This window comes from Sus scrofa, chromosome 2 (genome assembly GCF_000003025.6).
Source record: "Sus scrofa isolate TJ Tabasco breed Duroc chromosome 2, Sscrofa11.1, whole genome shotgun sequence".
Taxonomy (NCBI): domain Eukaryota; kingdom Metazoa; phylum Chordata; class Mammalia; order Artiodactyla; family Suidae; genus Sus; species Sus scrofa.
Window position 1 is genome coordinate 64,080,673 of NC_010444.4, and position 7,574 is coordinate 64,088,246.

General features: G+C 36.3%; 1 pseudogene; it reads right to left on the reverse strand.

The window, feature by feature from the left end:
* On the reverse strand, window positions 1,677-2,620 carry LOC100519646 (annotated as a pseudogene).

The following is a 7,574-nucleotide window of genomic DNA, read 5'->3' on the forward strand; positions in this document are numbered from 1 at the left end:
TCAACTGATCTCTCTGGGTACTCTACTCTAGAAATGTGAGCAAATTCAGGTAGGCCACTCAGAGGATGAGAGAACTTATGGAGCAGAGCCTGACTGTCTTTGCTAAGGCCACAATACATCAGACTTCAGCTAGCTGAGTGTCCAGTATGTTAGAATGCTCAGCCAAGATCAACAGAGCCTCCTCAGCTGACTTTCAGCTGAGGTTCCCAGAAGAGATCAGAACAATTCACCACATACAATTTCATTTTAGTAAAACATATCGTTAAAGCATTGGCTTACAGACTGGCTTGTTGTACAGCAACAGCTTACTGATACAACAATTAAAATGAGTAGAAGGGAGGGCAATTATAAAAAATTCCTTTTTTAAAAATTTCTGACATTAGCTTTGGTATTGAGACAATATTAATGATCATTCCATTATTCAAGTTTGCCTCAGAAAATTGTATTAAGATATGACTCCAATGAGCTTGCCTTTCAGGTAATCAGGGTTGATTGGAAGGAAACAAATGTTTATGGAGGAAAAAATGTGACTCTGAATCACAGGATGAGGCAGGAATTGAACCTCTCTTGTGAGTCACTTGTTTATTATACGGATGAAGATATTTCTGATCAGAAAGAGAACATAGAGTGGATAATATTTATATCATACATCCATTGCTCCTTAAATTATTATGACTAACTTTAGGAAAGATGAAAATGTTTCATTTAAAGCAGGAACAATTCATGTGTTAATAGCACTAGAGGTTTTCAAGCAGAAACAATAAGATAATCTGATAAAAACCATGTAAAACAAGCCATCAACTCCTTAATTCCAATGTAAAAACACTGCTCACATGAAAATATGTCTTCCAAAACTCAAGTAATAGATGTCCAACATGGAAATCATATATTTTGCACAGTAATATGAGGTATATTGTAACATTTTGCTTCATAATATTTTGCATATTTATAACATCAAATGATTTATTCAAATGTGTGTTTTCTTGGAAACTCCACAAGGAGACATATATAGGATTGTCTGGTCTTGACAGTGCCTATGGTAGTTATTGTGGAAACAAAAGTGAATAAGAGAATAGACTCCTAATGAGGAGAATAAAATTCAATGACACCTTGCAAAACACTAAATGTTAAAGTCCAGAATATTATGAAGAGCCGTCAATCTAGTGGTACACAAAGGAAGGATGTACACAAAAGTCAAATTCTGTGGTCTGAGATTTTCCTTGTTATAAACACATGAATGGCCATGCAGTCCTAGACTAAGTAGTTTTCCTCTCCCCACATGACTCGGTAGAACACATAACTATTCTCTTTTAAAAAGAAAAAAAATTGGTACTATAGGTTTTATTTGAGAATGATTTGTTTTAAGAAATCCATCTAGTCATATTATAAACAGTAATTCCCAAATTGTTCAGACTCAAGTTTAAGAACAAATTTAAGAGTGGGAAATCCTAAAGGAGAACAACTATTGAATATGAGAGAAAATACTAAGCTTAATTACATGAGTTACAGCAATTGTATGGTAATTGCATTTCTTTGACTTCAAAGAAGAAAATCCCAGAAAGTCAGAGTCAAAGAAATGAAAATAAATAGAAAGAGTAAGCTCTACTTCCACAATCTGATCAAAGACTGACAATTTTGGCTATGAGGCTTTGAAGTTTTCAAAAAATGACCCTTCTTCAGCTGACAATCGGCCTTTTTCTGGCCATTTTAAAGAGTGCTTGCAGAGCCCTCTTTATGTCTTTGTGCCTCAGACTGTAGATGAAGGGGTTCAGCATGGGTGTAACTACAGTGTACATCACTGAGGTGATTGCCCTTGAATGTGGGCTGTGGGTAGCTGTAGAGCTGAGGTACACGCCTAAACAGGTACAATAAAATGAGGAGACAACTGAGAGGTGAGATGTGCAGGTGGGAAAGGCTTTATACTTCCCTTGAGATGATGAGATTCCATGTATGGTATAAACTATCTTGAAGTAAGAGTAAAGGATACCAGCTAAGGGACCACCACCCAGCAGCACAGCTGAAAAATTCATAATAATGTCATTAAGAAAGCTGTAAGAACAAGTTGGATCAGTTGCTTGAGTTCATAGAAATAGTGTGGCATTTTCACCACTCTACAGAAGGACAGCTGCAATGCCATTAAGGTTTGTAAGAAAGAATCTAGGACACTGATGATCCAGCTAACCAGAACCAGAAATCCACAGAGTTGTGTGTTCATGATGACTGTGTAATGCAGTGGGTGGCAGATGGCTGCAAAGCGGTCATAGGCCATCGCAGTCAGGAGGAAGTCATCTAACCCTACAACAGCATGAAAAAAATACATTTGTGTGATGCATTCTTCATAGGCAATATCTTTTCTCTGGGTGTGGATGCTCTGGAGCATCTTTGGGATGGTGGTAGAGATAAAACAGACATCTACAAAGGACAGGATGGATAGAAAGAAGTACATGGGGGTATGGAGGTGGGAGTCTGAGCTGATGGCCAGGATGAGGAACAAGTTTCCAAACACAGTGATCAAATACATGGAGAGGAAAAGCCCAAATATGAGGGGTTGAAGTTCTGGTTCCTCTGATAATACCAGAAGAAAAAATTCTGAAACATTTGTTAACTTCCTTGGTGCCATGTGGTAGAGGTGACTGCAAAGAAAGGGCCAAATAAAATGACCTATTTTCACAAAAGCAGACATTGCTCACATTGTTGGAAAAATTATTTATATTTTGCTTAATTACAATTTCTCAGTTAATTTCAATATTGCGTTTATGAACTCAGTTCCCTTTAGGGAATTTCCTATGTCATCTCTAACTCATAAACTTCTTCCACTTGTAATTTTTTTCCCCAAGATATCATTTATTCCAGAGTTTTAGTGTGAAATTCTTTCATTCATTGGGGGAACATAAAGTTGTCCCAACAGGAGTTCCTGTCGTGGCACAGCAGAACCAAATCCGACTAGGAATCATGAGGTTGTGGGTTCAATCCCTGGCGTTGCTCAGTGAGTTAAGGATCTGGCATTGCCATGAGCTGTGGTGTAGTTTGCAGATGCGGTTCAGATGCTGTGTTACTGTGGCTGTGGTATAGGCCAGCAGCTACAGCTCCGATTTGACCCCTAGCCTGGGAAACAGGTGTGGCCCTAAAAAGCTAAATAAATAAATATAAATAAATTAAAAATAAATTAATTTTAAAAATTTCCCAAAAATGTTTCAAGTGCTGTCTAGACTATGGATATAGGGTTCCAAAAAATAAGAGCACCAAAAATTCAGTCATGGTGACAGAAGCTTTGGATAAATTTAAAAGCATCTATAAGGGAAAGAGTAAAGATCAAGTGCTGCTTCTTACCATTATTTAGGCAAAACATGGAAATAAAGTGATTTGAACTTTGATCTCAAGAACGAGAGAGCAGGAGCCATGAGCATTCAGGCAATGTGTGCCTTGTAGGGAGAAAAGACCTTGCAAAGGCTCTGAGGCATTTGTTTAAGATATTCAGGGTGAGGAGAGTAAAGTGCAGGCAGGAAGTGAGGAAAGAAGGTGTCAGAGATTATTTAGGAAGATGACCTCCCTGCTTCTGCTAAACTGCAAGACACAAGGAATCCCTCATAGACATGATGTTTCTCTAGCACTTTATGGAACCATTGCAAAGGTGGCCCATATGTTTCAATGAATCACTTCTGTTATAAAATTATGACCTCTGTATGATTCACCTTGGAAAATATGAGTTCATTACCCCTGCTATGAGGACTTAGCACACCTCACAAGGCATGAACCAAACACGCACACACCCCTCCCCCCACACACACACTAGACCCTGGTTTCCTAGTTTGTGTTACTTCCATGCATTTTTTTAAACCTTTAACCACCCTGATTGAATTAGAGGCTCAAATGGATCAGGTAAGATAATGTACAAATGGCATCAAGAAATTCTAGTGTAAATATATGTAAATGAATATGTACATATTCTTTTTTATTACCTTGGTTTTAAGATATATGTACATACTGGAGGAGAGAGAGAGTGGTGGTAGGGGGAGAAAGACACGAGAGAGAATATAAAGACCTAATAATATTGAATGGTTCCTGAGAGATTATGGTAACAAAAAATTTCTTTGTTTCCTGTGACATTTCGTGTGCTGTTATTGGTTCCCTTGATTTCCAGGAAAAATAAAAAGGGAAGATAAATGTAACTAAAGGAAGACATAGAAATGTTTTGAAGCACTTGCAGATTGGATAGCCTGAGAGAAATATGAGAAAAGAGTAAACCAACACTTCACAGAAGGATGATTATCAAGTGCAATGAATGGAAAATGAGAGTTGGTCATCATTAAGATCACGCAGCAAAACTTGATTCGCCTGTGTCTCTTTGATAGTTATTTGACTAATTGGTTGTACATGGTCTGATAGCAGAGGAAGCAAGCCTCTGCCTACTTTTTCATAGGTCGAATCTTCTCTTTGTTATTTTTGGGTTTGACCATTTTTCTGATAAGAATTAAGGGCACATTTTTAGTCCCAGTTCTGATCTGTGTCCAAACATCAATGATCTGTACAGTCCACACACATAGAACCTACTCAAACTGTGACAATTCCAAATTTTGCTGAGTAACTTTCTTCTTACTAGTTATTTGGGGACATTGTATTATACACATGTTTTTTTCAATGCACTCTGTATTGTCAGTTATAATGCTAGATCCAATCAGGCAGGTAGTTCACCTGTTTTTTTTTTTCCCACCTGTGCTATCTTAACCAAGTATGTAAATATATGTGCACTTGTACAAAAATAAATTGAGAAAAAACAGACTTGTGGTTGCCAAGGGGCAAGACGAGGAAGTGGGGTGGGCAGGAAGTTGGGGATGGTAGATGCAAACTATCACATTTAGAATGGCTAAGCAATGAGGTCTTACTGTACAGCAAAGGGAACTATATCTAATCTCTTGGAATAGAACGTGATGGAAGATAGTATGCAAAAAAGAATGTATATATGTGTGTAACTGGGTCACTATGTTGTAGAGAAGAAATTGGCACAATACACTAAATCAAAAATACTTAAATTAAAAAAAAATAAAAATAGAAAATAATGATAAGGAAAATGAAACCAGGTTAAATAGTATGGTTACAAAACAAGTGTAGTAAAAAGAATTAAATGAAATTGAAAACTAATTGAACAATATATAAAATGACAATTTTGACATCATACAGACTAATTAAACTGACAATGACCTTGAGATAAAATAATATAATTTTATATTATAGGAATATATTATGTTCCTAGAATGTTCCCCCATGTAGCCCATGCTCAGCTGTTATTATTGAATAAATAAGGAATATGTCTAATTACATGTAGTCATTTAACATACAGTGAGGTTGTATTTTATGGAAAGATAAAATTGTTGATAAAATCTGGCAAAAAGTCTATCTTGAAAAAAAAGAAGGTTCACCTTCCCTCAAACATCTTACAAACAAAATTAGATGATGACCTCAGTGTTAGAGTAGCCAATACATTATAAATGAACAACTTGAAATCTATATATGAGATCTACGAGTGAGCAAAATCATTTTAAATAAGGCAAGAAGCTCAGAAGTAAGAAAATAGACATGTTTAATTAAAATATTTTGTTAAATCTGTGACCAAAATATACCCTCGAAGTCAACTGAAAAGTAATCATTTGTAAATATTATTTGAAATTCAGTTTATGGTAGAAAAATGGGCATATAATATATAGGTGTTTAATAATAACAGGCAAATCAAAATGGTGACCAATTACATAAAATTTTGCACAACTCAGTATATGGTATGAAAAATTAGCAAGGAATCTCTTTCTCAATATTGTCCTGTGGAAAAACCCAAGAATCTGTCAAATTTGGACCGATGACTAGTAGCAAGGGAGTGCTCTCTGATTTTTCTGGCAGAAATGTGAAGTGTTACAACATTTTAGGGGAAAATCCAAAAGCAGCTATAAATATTCAAAGTATTCTTTTACTCAGGTTCTTCAGTGTTGGCACAAATGACATTCTGGGTTAGATCATTGGTTTTGGTGGAGTCTGTCCTGTGCATTGTAAGGGGTTTAGAGCATTTCTGCCATCTACTGAGCCCTTCCTGTGTGATAGCTAAAAATCTAGACATTGTTCAATATCCCCTGAGGGACAAAATTATTCACAGTTAGAACCACAGTTTGAACTTCACTATCTCAACACATTTTTGTAGCTTTGCTGTAATAATAACTTAAGGATAAAGAATATGAAAGACCATCAAAGTTAGACTAGCACAGGCACACCATAGCATGTTACACAGTCAAAAAATAATAAATCATTATACTGGTGGATGGCAGAAGATACATGAGGAATTACTAAGTAAGAAGCACAATGGGGTAAAAGTAGGAAAAACAACTATGCTACAACATGAAGAGAATTTACCTTGTGTACAGGATCTTGTTCATGCATTTGCATAAAATGTTTTGAGTATGTATGTGTGCATAATATAGAACGAGAAATTTTGTTTTGTTTTTGTTTTCCAGCCATGCCCATGGCATGTGGAAATTTCCAGGTCAGGGGTCCTGACCCCAAGCCACAGCAGTGACATCATCATATCCTTAACCTCTATGCCACTAGAAAAGTCCAAACAAGAAAATTTTTAAAGAAACTAAGGGAGTTCCCGTCATGGCTCAGTGGTTAGCAAATCTGACTAGGAACCATGAGGTTGCATGTTCGATCCCTGGCATCGCTCAGTGGGTTAGGGATCTGGCATTGCCATGAGCTGTGGGGTAGGTCACAGATGGGCTCAGATCTGGTGTTGTTGTGGCTATTGCGTAGGCCGGCAGCTACAGCTCTGATTAGACCCCTGGCCTGGGAACCTCCATATGTTTGCCTTAGAAAAGGCAAAAAGACAAAAAAAAAAAAAAAAAAAAGGAAGAAACTAAGATCTTGGATTTCCTGCTGTGGTGCAATGGATCATGGATCCCGTGTTGCCACAGCTGTGTGTAGGTCATGGCTGCAGCTTATATTAGATCCCTGGCCTAGGAACTTCCACATACTGAAGATACAGCCAAAAGAAAAAATGAAGAAAGAAATAAATTAAGATCTTATGGGACAAAATGTCAATTATAATAAAATTATGTTAAGTGTAGTAGTTTCAAAACAACTGTGTGTAACAATTAAATGAAAATCTGTAAGTCATATAAAACATGAAATAGTAATAATTTAATGATATCAACAGGGGTCATTAATATAAAATTAAATTGCCAGAGACTTGGAAATAAAAGGATATAAGAGAAGAGTTTTTAAAACATTGGGCAAAAACCACTCCTAAGTTATAATTCATCTGACATGAAGATTTGTGTTTTTCAATATGCTTAAAAAAGGTACAGGAGCTCTTTAGTCAAATGGTAAAGAAGAATGCCTTCTAAGTGACTGCCACATGTGTAGCTACTCTTAGATATGGATCTAATAACAAAAGGAAAAATGAAGGAATATCAGAGATGTAAAAACTTAGTGGAGAAAATATATGGGGTGATTTATTAGGATTAAAGATGCAGAACATTCATGATTTTATTAAAAAGACTTGGCAGACTATTGTAATAGCTGAATGCTTTCAGATA